Genomic DNA, 13,054 nt, shown 5'->3' with positions numbered 1-13,054 from the left:
CCCTACACTACTGCTAGTTGGTCCAATGTTTCTATTTGTACTTCATCTTTAAAGTCTATATCCAAAAACCACAGGGTAATGGGTCGAGTCACAGCATTATCTGCACTAACTGTGCCAATTGATCATCAGCTCTACCTCTGTTCTAACAGCCACTCCCTCGTGTGGATTTGTTTTGGACCCCTAGGGATCAGCCTGCATATTTCTGTACACTCCTGGCCTCTACTACTCCCCCATCACGACTGCCTCTAGAGCTCATTGCTTCCCTTTCATATGCAAACATCTGGCCTCAGATGAGTTCAACCTTCCCAGTTGGCCTGCTGCTTGAGCTCAATTCATACAATAACAAATATAAAAGCACAAGAAAATTCTATGTAGATGGATTTCTGAAACTAGAAATATCCAACTTAAAACATCTATTTTTTTAAAAGATTTTATTTAGCTTTATTTATTTATTTATTTAAATTTGACGAGTGAGAGAGAGAAAAGAGGAGAGGAGAGGGGAGGGGAGGGGAGGAGAGGAAAGGGGAGGGAGAAAGAAAATGAGAAAGCAAGCCACCAGGTCCAGGACTCGAACCATGGTCAGCCAGGTGGGAGTCCAGCACTCTTAACCACCATGCACCTGCCAGCCCCAAAATATCTCTTACTTTCAAGTATTTGCCCAAAATGGAATATATCACTCCCAAGCAACACCCAGAATATGTCATTTTTTTATCCCTCCACCACTGCTCCTTGGCCCAAAGTTTGTATGTTTGCTTCATCTGAGAGTGTTACCTAGCACCCTCTACCCATTCGAGGTGTCCAAGATACCTTTGTCTTTTGAACACTGCTTCAAAATGGCTCTCTGCCTGCTGTGTAAAAGCTTTACCAATCCTGTTTCTATGTGAGAAAAAAACGGGGGCTTCCTGCCACTGCTGTACTGCAGTGAAGAAACATGTCAGGCTAGATTTCTAGAAGCAAAATATAATTACCCATAGAAAGATGCTGGTAGTCCAAAATGAAATGGAAATGTCCGTATCATTAATGAAATTAGAGAATCCATCTACAATTCATATTATATTGCTGCAAATAACTAATTCACAAGCACATCTGTAAGTTGTAGATGAACTCTACTAGAAAGTAGCTATGTGGAAAAAAGTTGACCTCATAGGAACAGTAGAATAGTATCTATTAGAAGCAGAGAAGGCAGAACCCGCTGGTGATGTGGTACATTAGGTGCCGGGCTCACATATGGATGGCCACAGTTCAAGTCCCAAACTCAGTGGCTTGAAAGTCAAACCAGGCATGTGTGAGTGCATGCCCAAAATCCCGAGAGAAAGAAAGAGAAGGTACTGCAGAGTGGCCCAACCACCCACCCCGAAGGGTGATTTCTCACTCACATTCTCTCTGGCTATCTCCAGGGAGCACACAAGCCTTATGGCAAAAATCTTAAATAAAATAACCAGAGAAGGAGGGAAAGACAAAATTAAGGAGATGCTGGTTAATGAATTACAGAGGTTTCCTGGGAGGAAACAAAAATATTCTGGAATTACATAGTAATGCATTTTGAATACACTAAAATATTCTGGAATTGCATTTACTGCATTTTGAATGTACTAAGACACCTTACTGTATAATTTATAATAGTTTAAAAGGTGAATTTAATGCCATGTGAATGTTTATTAAGGCAAACAAGTTTATTTTTAAATTTTATTATCATTTGTGTATTTTTTAAATTTACATTTAATCACTGTACATCTTTACAGTGTAAAATATGGTTTTTCCCAACAAGAATACAGTACATATTAGCCAAGTCATGGACATTACCACATATATTATCAACAGATAACTTTTCATTTTTGCGTCTGCTAAATGTTTTAGATGTTTTTCTGATTCCCTCCCTCCCACTCCCTACCCACCCTGACCTACACTATCTCTTGTATCTACATTTGCCCTCCCTGCTATTACACCTTTCCACCATTCATGGAATTAACCCAAATGTCTAAGAACATATGAGTGGACTGAAAAAAGGTGACACATGTACTCTAAAGAATATTATTCAATTATAAAACAATAAGAGCGTGACATTGACAAAGTGGACGAATATGTAAATTTAATGCAAAGCAAAGCAAACCAGACTATGAAAGACAGGCATTGTATGTCTCCACTTAATATATACCAATTGTCATGTGAATTTTATCTCAATAAAAAATGTATGCGAAATAATAAAGCCACCACCAAGCAAATAAAATTAAAATAGCTATGAACTGTCTGGACACATATGCTTGGCATATTGACTTCAGAGAAAATGGCAATTTATTTTCAACAAAGTGAGTTCACTCCAACCCTAAAGTAGCTTGCCATAGTATATAGTTACAAAAGCTGCAAGCACACCTCACAGTTAAAAGAGTAGTTATCAAACATGAATAAGCTGACTACTAACCATATCTCAATTTTAGGAAGCATTGATCTTAAATAAAAATGAAAAACATCTTTAAAAACACATAAATGGTGACCAGCAGTTGGTGTAATGGTTATGTCACATGGACTCCCGACTACAGTTTGAGTCCCGGACCCAGTGGCTTAAACTTACCCCAGGTGGGTCCACGTACATGCCCAAGATCCCTATTTTAAATAGATAAAATAAAATAAAATAAAATAAAATAAAGGAATCCTATGTCCATTGGGAAAATGTCACAGAAGTCCAGTGACCATCCTTATAACCAGGAAATGAAACTAAATCGTCTATTTTCCAAAGGAATATTCAAAAGATTACAACTTTAGAACTTTACTTGTTCCCTTATTGAAACAGTTTTCAAACATTTTAGTGTCAAGACTCCTTTGTAATCTTAAAAAAATATTCAGTAATCCCAAGAAATTTGTTTATGTAGACTATAATTATCAATATTTGTTATAATAGAAATTGAATGAGAAAAAATGTTAGTATTTATTAAAGCATTTTAAATTTTAATAAGATAACATATTTAATAAGACAACACATTTTATGAAAAATAATTACTTTTCAAAAAAACTTAGAAAAATGAAACTGTTATGCAAGTTTTGCAAATTTCTTTCATATCTAGTTTAAAAGAAGACAGCTGGATTCTCATATCTCCTACATTCAATCTGTTGTGATACATTTTTTTGATTGAGCTATGTAAGAAAAAAAAAAAGGCCTAACACAAATACGTGGTGAGAAAAAAAAAAGGAAGTCAGGCACTACCTAACGATGGGGAATCATTCTGAGAAATGTGAAGACACTTTTGTCATTGTAAAGCATACTGACACAAAGCTGGATGGTACAACCTACCATACAGCTTAGTTACATGGTATAGCCTCTATGTTCCTTATGGCATCACAGCCATATATGTGGCCTGTCATCAACTAAACACTGTTATGGGGTCCATGACTATGTTTTAATAGCCTGTTCAGATCGTTGTGAATGTCCTTTTTTGACACTACACCAAAATTTAACAAATTGAAGCTTCCTAAAGGTAACTTCTAATATGGAATCTAACAAATACGAAATTTTTGTATGCTAGAGTTTACAGAAAATGTGAATTATGGGGGCCAGTGTGTGGCAGGATGATTAAGGTGTTTACATATCACATGGCTGACTATGGGGTTTGAGATCAGAACACAGTGGCTTGAAAAGCATGCTAGGTATATGTGCACACTTGTCCAAAAGTCCAAAAAGCAGAGAGAAGTGGAGAAGGGACTGTGACACAGCCATCCCTCATGGAAGGTTCTTTCTCACTCCTTTGCCCCTTCTGTCACTCTATGGCAAGCACACAACGCTCGGCCAAATTTTTTTTATGAGTATTATATAAAAAACTATGCATGAATTTCAAAATTTTTTGAACTAAAGTAAACAGGTACTTTAATTTCATTTTTCCATGAATTTTTAAAGTCCCCTCATGGGACCAGCAGACAGCATAATGGTTATGTTGCTGGACTCCCATGTAGTAGACCATGGTTCAAGTCCCAAACCCAGAGTAAAACTCATGCCAAACACGTGTGCATATGTGCCCAAAATCCTGAGAGGAGACTAGAGCAGAAAGGATTGCGCCGTGGCCATAACCCAGGGGGTAATTTCTTGTTTTCCATCTCTCTATCTGTCTCTCTCTCCAGTGAGCACATGCGGCCTATGGCAAAAATCTCTCTTAAAAAAAAAAAAAAAAAAAATGACTCCTTTTTAAAAAGGCCGAAAACACCATCTCCCAGTAATTAACCAAAATGCTGAACAGAAAGAGGAGAGGCACCAGAGACATGTTCTCTAGGCCTTTTAGAACATGGACTGGTTGCTGTGGCAACATATATGCAAATCTACAAGAAAGGTGATATTGTAGACATCAAGGAAATGGGTACTGTTCAAAAAGGAACGCCCCACAAATGTACCATGGCAAAACTGGAAAAGTCTACAATGTTACCCAGCATGCTGTTGGCACTGTTGTAAACAAACAAGGGCAAGATTCTTGCCAAGAGAATTAATATACTGTATTGTGCATATTAAGCATTCTAAGAACAGAGATAGCTTCCTAAAATGTGTGAAGGCATATGATCAGAAAAAAAAAAGAAGTCAAAGAGAAAAGTACCTGGGTTAAACTGAAATGCTGGACTGCTCCACCCAGAGAAGCACACTTTGTTGAGAACCAATGGAAAGGAACATAAGCTTCTGGAACCTATTCCCTATGAATTCATTGCATGATGGATATTAAAAAGAAATCATCTTTGGTCTATTAAAAAAAAAAAAAGTGAAGTCCCCTCATACTGTTACTTGCTTTTTGATAGTATTATGTACCCATAATTTTGTAAAAATGGTCACTTAGAATATACTGGTTATGTAGATATTATAATTCTTGATACAATTCATTATACAATAGTAAAAATTCACATTCATTAGTATCACCACCAGCACATATGAAAAATCTTTTAAGTACTGAGAAGCTGACGAGAGCACAGCAGGTAACACAAGTTTATAAAATTTTAATTTTCACCTGAAAGTTCGAATTTTATCATTGGCAACAAACATCATCAGTTGTTTTCCTTGACTTGACAGGTTTGCTTTGTTCATTTTCAAGAAAAATGATTGCCAAATACCTAAGTCTAAATAATTATAGTTTGTCTACTAATCACTCTTACAAGCAAAAACGATGTTTCATACAAAATGTGGCTAGCTTCACTGGCAACTCAGGGAGAAAAAGAAAAGTCACAAAGGTTTCTCCTCTAGACAAGGAATGCACTCTCGATAATGTTGCAAAAGTGTTTGTTGCATATTTCCTATGTCATCATACCAAATATTAAAATGAAATACACTCGAAAGTTAAGACGATAAGAAAAAAATTGTTATTCCTTCACCAAGGAAAAGGACATTCTTAAATAAAATCCCGAGTTGACTTACTTTAACTGTAAATGCATGACAGTAAAGAATGCAATTATTACTTGTCCAGATGGCATCACTGCCATTTAATTTCTACAAAGATGCCCAAAATTTTACCCATCATTGCTACTGCACCAGTAGAGCAAATGTCAAAGAAGGAGAAAAGGCAAAAACTTAGTATTACTATAATAGTTTAACCTCAAGGACTCCCTGGGGTCTCAGTGACCTCTATAGGCCTGTATACACAATCTGAGAACTGTTGTCTTAAAGAAACACAGGCTATAAATGATAAACTGCCATCCCCAATCCATAGTGAATATATTTTTAATGTATTAAATATCTGCCCAAATTATTTAATTTTAACTCAGAATTAGTGTAATCTGTTCTAAAATCAAATTAGTAGTAATATGAATAACAGCAGTTGACATTCAGTGAGCACTTACATGCATTATCTCATGCAATCCTTGTAACAGCCTACTAGTGAGCTGCTATGCTACAGATGAGGAAACGTCGGGTGCAGAGTGTGGGAATAAGTTGTCTACGGTCACAATAACAACAACCAGTATTTACTGCATTCGGTCATAACTATTCTGCATATCTTATCTCTCCAGTCTTTACAACAACCTTTTCATTATCCTTTTCTTTTTAAAGAATTATTTAACTTTATTTGTTTCTTTATTTATTTTAATTTGGCCAGAGATAGAAAGAGTAAGAGAAAGAGGTAAAGTGAGCAAGCCGCCAGGCCCAGGATTCAAACCACAGTCAGCCATGTCCAGCGCCTTTTAACTACCACACAAACTGCCAGCCCCTCATTATCCTTTTAGATCCCTTGTTATTCTTTATATCTTTATTATCTGTTTCACAGACGAAAATTTTTAATCAAATAGGTAAAGTACCCTGCCCAAGGATTCCAGAAGGAAAAGTGGTCGATCATCTACATATGAATCCAAGTCTGTCTGACTCCAGCAAGCACTACATACTCTGCCGCAGTGGATCAGGGTACCACTTGCATACAGATACACTGGTAGTCACACGAGTCTCATAGAGGTTTTGGATTTTTAAAGTATTTCCTCTTGATTTACTTTTTCATTCTCTTTTTTTCTCCTGTAAGACAGAGCTGGGGAAAGGGTGGAGGGAGAGGGATATTTTTACAATCCCCAACCCCCACCTTCAATTAGCTAAGATTACAGGTTCATGCAGTTTTACCCAGCATGTTCAAGGCCAGGGAAGATCTGTGCCTCCCAAGCAGTGGTGCCACCCATGCACTATCACAACTAGGTGAAGTCATAGAGTTCTAAAGTCAACTGAGTATAAGACCTTTGTTTAGAAAGAATTTTACCAATTTGATTACCTCTGTCTTCAAATGGAACAAAACTCACTTCCTTTTAAAACAGTTCAGGCTCTAGAAAAATAATTAATTCTCATTATCTATAAATGACAATAAATTAATCCATCTAAGATTTCTCTTAAACACCAAACAGCACTGATCATGGCCTGGTGGTTAAGCAAGCCAGATCCCACTTGGCCAACTAAGCAGTTAGAATCCCAGCTCTGGCAGTCCCTGGTAGCTTGAAAACACAGCAGGCACATGCGCACACTTGTCCAAAATCCAAACAGGGTAAAGAAATGGAGAAAACGGGGTTGTAGCGTGTCCATGTTCTATTGGGGAAGTGTGCTTTCTTCCTCTCCCTCTGTTTTGTTGCCTCTTCCTGGCATGCACACACACCCTCTGGCAAATTAAAAACAACAAAAAAACACTCAACACTGCCAGGTGATATTATCCCCATCTTATAGATGAGAAAACTGAAACTAGAAGACTAACTTCCCCAAAGGTATTCTGCTCATAAACAGAGTCAAAATCAGTTTAGACTGAACCTGAAGTAAAAAATCTATTGCCACACTAACCTGCACATAATTTTGGAAGTTCTCGAACAACGGCCTAAGAATTGCTCTCAGAGGTTCAATACAGAAGGGCCAGCAGCTGGTGTGGTACTTAAGGTGCTGGACTCCACATGACTGACCATGGTTCAAGTCCCAGACTTGGCGGCTTGAAAATCATGCCAGGAATGTGTGCCCATGCCCAAAATTCCAAGAGGAGAAATGCAGCGTAGCCATCCCCCCTGGGGGGTCATTTCTCACTTTTCTTCTCTCTATCTCACTCCAGTGCATGTGCCCTCTGAAAAAAAAATGTAAAAGAAAAGTCTCCATATAGAGCTTGCTAATATCATACAAACTATATTCATAGAAATCCAGATCTGAATATCTTATACCTTAAAGACTAAGAGGTAAACAAAAGAAGCTGGTGTAAGCTGAAAAGAAAGAGCCATGTTTTCAAGTGATTTAAGTATAGGTAATATTAAAGAATGAGAGAAATTCATTTATAAAGACGTCAGTACATATATCTATGGCTGAGGCAATCTTGGCTCCATTTAAAAACAAAACAAGTCTAGAAGAAAAAGTCATCACATTTACACAACTGCTTTCAGAGTCAAAGAGCCCAGGAGTGTTGCAAACCTTAGTAAACTACAGTAGAAAAGATTTTTCGAAAACTTTCCTAAGTTCTTACCATTCAGCAAGAGTTCCATTTCAAGGTAGGATCTATAAAGGTCAGGGACATGCCCTGAACTTTGTTTCTGTTTTAAAAGTTTACACCACAAGATGGCTGTTTAATATTAAATCCTAAAGGAGACAGGAAAGGAATTATGGTTTATCCCACTCAAATTGCCCTTATCAACTTACTACAACTCAACTTTTAGGAAGTATAAACACCTTGAGACTGGAGAAAACGGTATGGCTTTAACTGCAAACAAACTGTATTCTCAAGGAACTCCTACCCACTTCTGACAGGAAGGTGATAAAATGGACGGCTGTGGTATACCACCTAGAACGGCAGGCAGTGCAGGGGAGAGAGCAATCATACTCGCCACAGAATACCAGACTCTGGATTCCTTCTGTGGCGAAGCTAAAAAATAGCTATAGAATGACTTTACCCCCTCCTATCAATGGCTCCTAGTGTGACCAAAAAGAATCACAATCTAATAATATAAAAGCAAATGGCAGACATATAGGGGGAAAAAAATCAAGACTAAGGTCATGTCCTTTAACATGCATCATTTACATTAAGGATTCCCCCACTTATCTGAATTAATTTCATGTACCTCATTTCATTCAGATAATTAAAGTTTTCCTTCTAGAGCTGTAAAATGTTTACCTCAACATAATGAGTAAACTGTCCACTTAAAAATACCACTACAGAAACTACAGCCCCCTTTACTCTACGCATACACACATGCTCCACTATCATTACAAGTAAGATTTGGGGCTTCACGGGAAATTTAATTCAAAAGTCCTCTTTTAAAAATTAGCACAAGAAATCCTACCAGAAAACTTATGGTCATTACCTTTTTTAATACAGAGTGTTTGCATTACTTGTTAAAGACATGGTAATTTGGGTGTTCAATACATGAAACCAAATTAAAGGTTTAGACCACGAAAGAGTTTGATGACTTAACTCAATACAATAACTGGGACTGTATGGAGAACAAAATCAAAGAGGTCTCTCTTTTTTATGAGCAGGAATTTAAGGGCTTTTTAATGAGAATTTACTCTTTAATATATAATTACTAATGAACAAAACTACAGCCATTAAGCTCACTTCTTTTAAAGTGCCATAAAACTTCTGTGTAAGAAATATATATACATATTAACTCAAGAAGAACTGAAAAGTACAATGTTTCACAATATAATTTTAACTTTTTCTACATCCTATTAGATGACTAAAGAAGCTATTTTTAATACAGCTATGCTTATATTTTAAATGCACACTCTCTAGTCCTAATGATGGCAATGAAATGTCTAAACTTCTTGAATTCTAAATTTCTCTATCACCACTAGTTTCCCATACCAATAACAAAATGTACGACTGTAATGACTTTATATCTTATCAAAATGTATCACCTGCTATACGACAGGCACTGTTTTATGTTCCGAGGACACCACCAGGAACAGGACAGATTCAGTACCAACCTCAGGGTACACACAGTCTAGAAGGAAAGAAAGATAATGACTGTGCTATGAGAATATGTAACAAAAACCTAATCAAACAAAAGCTCAAAATTAAGAGGACAGAAAAGCAAAAACCTGAAAATAATTAGCTACCACAGAAATTAGATAAAAATCACACATTAACCATTTCAACTAAGAAGGCAGAGAACCCAACTGCAGGAGAGTCAGGAAAAAAATTCTCATTCATTTCTGGATGAATCCAACATGTCCTGGAGTCCCTGAAGGTTGACCCTCAAAAAAGTGTTCAAATCATAACATCCAAAGAGCCCAGCTCTTGTTTTCTTTTTTTCTTTTTGTTTTTTCCTCTTGAGAGGTTTTTGCTATAGGGTGGGTGTGCTTGCCAGAAATACAGAGAGAGACAGAGAGACAGAAAATGAGAAATCACCCCCCCCCCAGGGGGGATGGCCACACCACAATCCCTTCTCCTCCATTCTCTCGGGATCTTGAGCACACGCCCGGTGTAAGTCTTAAGCCACTGGGTCTGGGACTCAAACTGCAGTAGACTACATGGGAGTCCAGAGACATCGCCATTACGTCCCAGCTCTTGTTTTCTAAGAAGTCATCTCAACAGTGTAAATCCAGGAGACAGCATCACAATCCTGACTGTGCAAGGTCCAAACCATTCACCTGCAGACAAGCTGAATTGTCTCAGCTCCCTAAGGAGAGGAGGAACGGCCAGAAACAGAAGATGGCCAAGCTCCTAAAGTACTTATGCAGGCTTAAGACAAGATTCCAGTTCTGCAAGGGACCTGGAATACAAAAAGGCACCACACAAGAAACTATCAAATCTATGGAGTATTTACCACTTATGAAAGACAGACTGTGGAGTTGCTTCTGTGGTTACTTTTAAAATAAATACTAAAGGGGCCGGCAGGTGGCATGGCAGTGAAAGGCGCTGGACTCCCACATGGCCAACCATGGTTCAAGTCCCAGACCTGGTGGCTTCTTTTCTCATTTTCTCTCTCTCTATCATTCTCTGGTCAAAGTGGAAGATAATAATAATAATAAATAAAGTTAAATAATTATTAAAAAATAAACTTTTTAAAAAGTCATCTGTTCAAATGGCTTAAGTGTCACTCTATATAGCACACAGAAAAGACTAAATATTCTTACTAATTCTTAAAAATTATCTAATTCAAGGGAACCAGCAGTGGCGTGGTGGCTAAGGTGCTAGACACTCCCACATGGCCTACCACGGTTCAAGTCCTAGACCTGGTGGCTTGCCTTCTCACTTTCTCTCTCTCTCTCTCTGTCTGTCTCTACGTGTATGTCTCTCTCTGGTAAAATTAAAGTAAATGAATGACTAAATAAATAAATAATTTTTTAAAAATTATCTAATTCAAGATACTAATTTCATCTATAATTATATTGAAATATTCTAGATATCCACACACCTATTTAAGATCTTTATGCCATGTATTTCAAAACCCCTGATGATAATAAAGTTTAAGGAAAAAAGTCTTGGCCAGCGGCCGTGGCACGGCAGTAACACTAGTACCCTGTAGTACCTAAAGTCATGTATGATGACCACAGTTCAGATTCCAGGTCAGCCTCAAAAACGCACTAGGGCTTTCTCTCTCTGTCTCTCTGTCTCTGTTTTTCTGGCAAGCACATGCACCCTATAGAAAAAACCTCTCAAGAAAAAAAAAAAAAAAAGAGCCAGGCTCTTTGGCTGTTATAATATGAACAATTTTTTGAGGATCAACTTTCAGGGACTGCAGGACATCAGAAATGAAGGAGAGGGAACCAGCAGTTAGCGTAATGTCTATGTCGCTGGACTCCCACGTAGTCAACCGCAGTTCGCGTCCCGGACCTGGTGGCTTAAAACTCACGCCGGGCGCATGTGCGTGCGTGTCCAAGATCCCGAGAGAATGGAGAAGGGATTGCGGCGTGACCATCCCCCTGGGGGGTGATTTCTCGCTTTCTGTCTCTATGTCTCTGTCTGTCTGGCAAGCGCGCAATTTCTGTAGCGAAAACCTGTCAAAAAAAAAAAAAGAAAAAAAGAAATGAAGGAGAACCCTTTCCTGACTATCCTGCTGTTGGGTTCTCTGCCTTCTTAGTTGAGATGGCTAACGTGTGATTTTTATCTAATTTTTGTGGTAGCTAATTATTTTCAGGTTTTTGCTTTTCCGTCCTCTCAGCGAACGCACTTTTACTTTTCTGTCCTTCTCTGCACCCAGAGAAGCTGGTGGGCTGAGGAATGGGAATCCCAGCACAAGGCCCTATTGGAGGTTTGTTCTTCTCTAATTCTCTCTCTCATGCATGTCCATGCAATCATAAAAAGAAAAGAGAAACAAATTAAAATTCACAGGCAAATGAGTAAATGCCATGAAAACACTGAGACACCATACTTATTTTAGCACTGGATCACCAGAATAAGCTCAAATCCTTACTACTGTACTGGATTGGGGATGAGGCAGCCTTCAGTATTTCAGTCTGTGTGGAAGGAAATTATTTATTTGGTAGTGGGTAGGCAGACTGAGACTGCCATGAGAATTAGTAATGATAAATGTCAGACGATTTGCTTCATATAAACACCATCCAACTGTACTGTAAAACTCTTTTTAGCAGCAGTATGGGTACCAAAAAAAAAAAAAAAAAAATAGAGTTCAAAAATGTCCTAAGGAAGTTATTATGGAGGGGTATTCAAAAGGTTCATGAAAAATGCATATTATGAAAAAAACTGCATGAATTTTGAAATGTTTGTGCACCAAAATAAACTCATACTTTAATCCCATTTTCTACTAGTTTTTTTTAAATACCTTCATATATAACTAACTCTTCAACTAGGAATCAGTCTATGGAACTGACCCTACATTTGTTAGGCCCAGATTTTATGAAAGGAACTCAAGAATAAAGCGATGGTCCTTTCCAAGAGACATGCTTGAATATTTTCCTCAGTTGTAAAAAACTAAAGAAAATTATTTTATCTTCTAAAGGAAGAGGAGATAAGGGGGGCCAGCAGGTGGCATGGTGGTTAAGGGCACTGGACTCCAACATGGCCGACTGTGGTTCAAGTCCTGTACCTGACAGCTTCCTTTTTTACTTTCTCTTTCTCTCTGTTCCTCTCTGGTCAAATTAAAATAAATAAAGTTAAACAAAATAATTCTTAAAAAAAAAAAAAAAAAAAAAAAAAGGAAGAAGAGATAATAAGCCATAGGACACATTGTTTTTTTCTCAGGTAGCCTCAACACTGTTTCAAGTATCATTTCAGGACAGTTTATCAAGGTTCCTTACAAAGGTATGTGTGCTGAAAATATCTCCTTTAAAGTAAAACAAATGAGTCTTATAGTAACAATTAAAGTCATCTAATTCATAGTTGTCAATCTTCTCCAGCAGAAACTTTGTATTATTCTGCCTCCACTGAGGTGATCTATCACTAAAATTAAATAATGGTACCCTTTCTCAATCTCACAGTGACTAACATACCTTAAAGACCAAAACCACTGGGCCAGCTGGTGGCATGGTGCTTAAAACAGCTGGATTCCACATGGCCAAGTATGCAGTTAGTTGGAGTCCTAAACATGACAGCTTGAGAAACATTTCAGGCACATGTGTGTACTGACAGGAAAATGCAGGAAGAGGGATGTTGGTGATGGCATGACCATTCTCCATGAGGATGCTTTCTTACTC

At 37.8% G+C, this 13,054-nt stretch overlaps 1 protein-coding gene across 5 annotated transcripts in view; it reads right to left on the bottom strand.

Moving 5' to 3' along the window:
- The window catches only part of QTMAN (queuosine-tRNA mannosyltransferase), a 433,127-nt gene that overhangs the window by 415,121 nt on the left and 4,952 nt on the right, over positions 1–13,054 (bottom strand). For all 5 annotated transcript variants that reach the window (XM_014592037.2, XM_027776188.1, XM_027776186.1 and 2 more), the window contains exon 2: positions 9,314–9,399. The gene's annotated coding sequence lies outside the window, so the exon portion shown is untranslated. The remainder of the gene's footprint in view (positions 1–9,313; positions 9,400–13,054) is intronic.

The sequence above is a fragment of the Tupaia chinensis genome, unplaced genomic scaffold (genome assembly GCF_000334495.1).
Source record: "Tupaia chinensis unplaced genomic scaffold, TupChi_1.0 Scaffold000638_1, whole genome shotgun sequence".
Taxonomy (NCBI): domain Eukaryota; kingdom Metazoa; phylum Chordata; class Mammalia; order Scandentia; family Tupaiidae; genus Tupaia; species Tupaia belangeri.
This window is presented reverse-complemented; position numbering and strand designations above follow the sequence as displayed.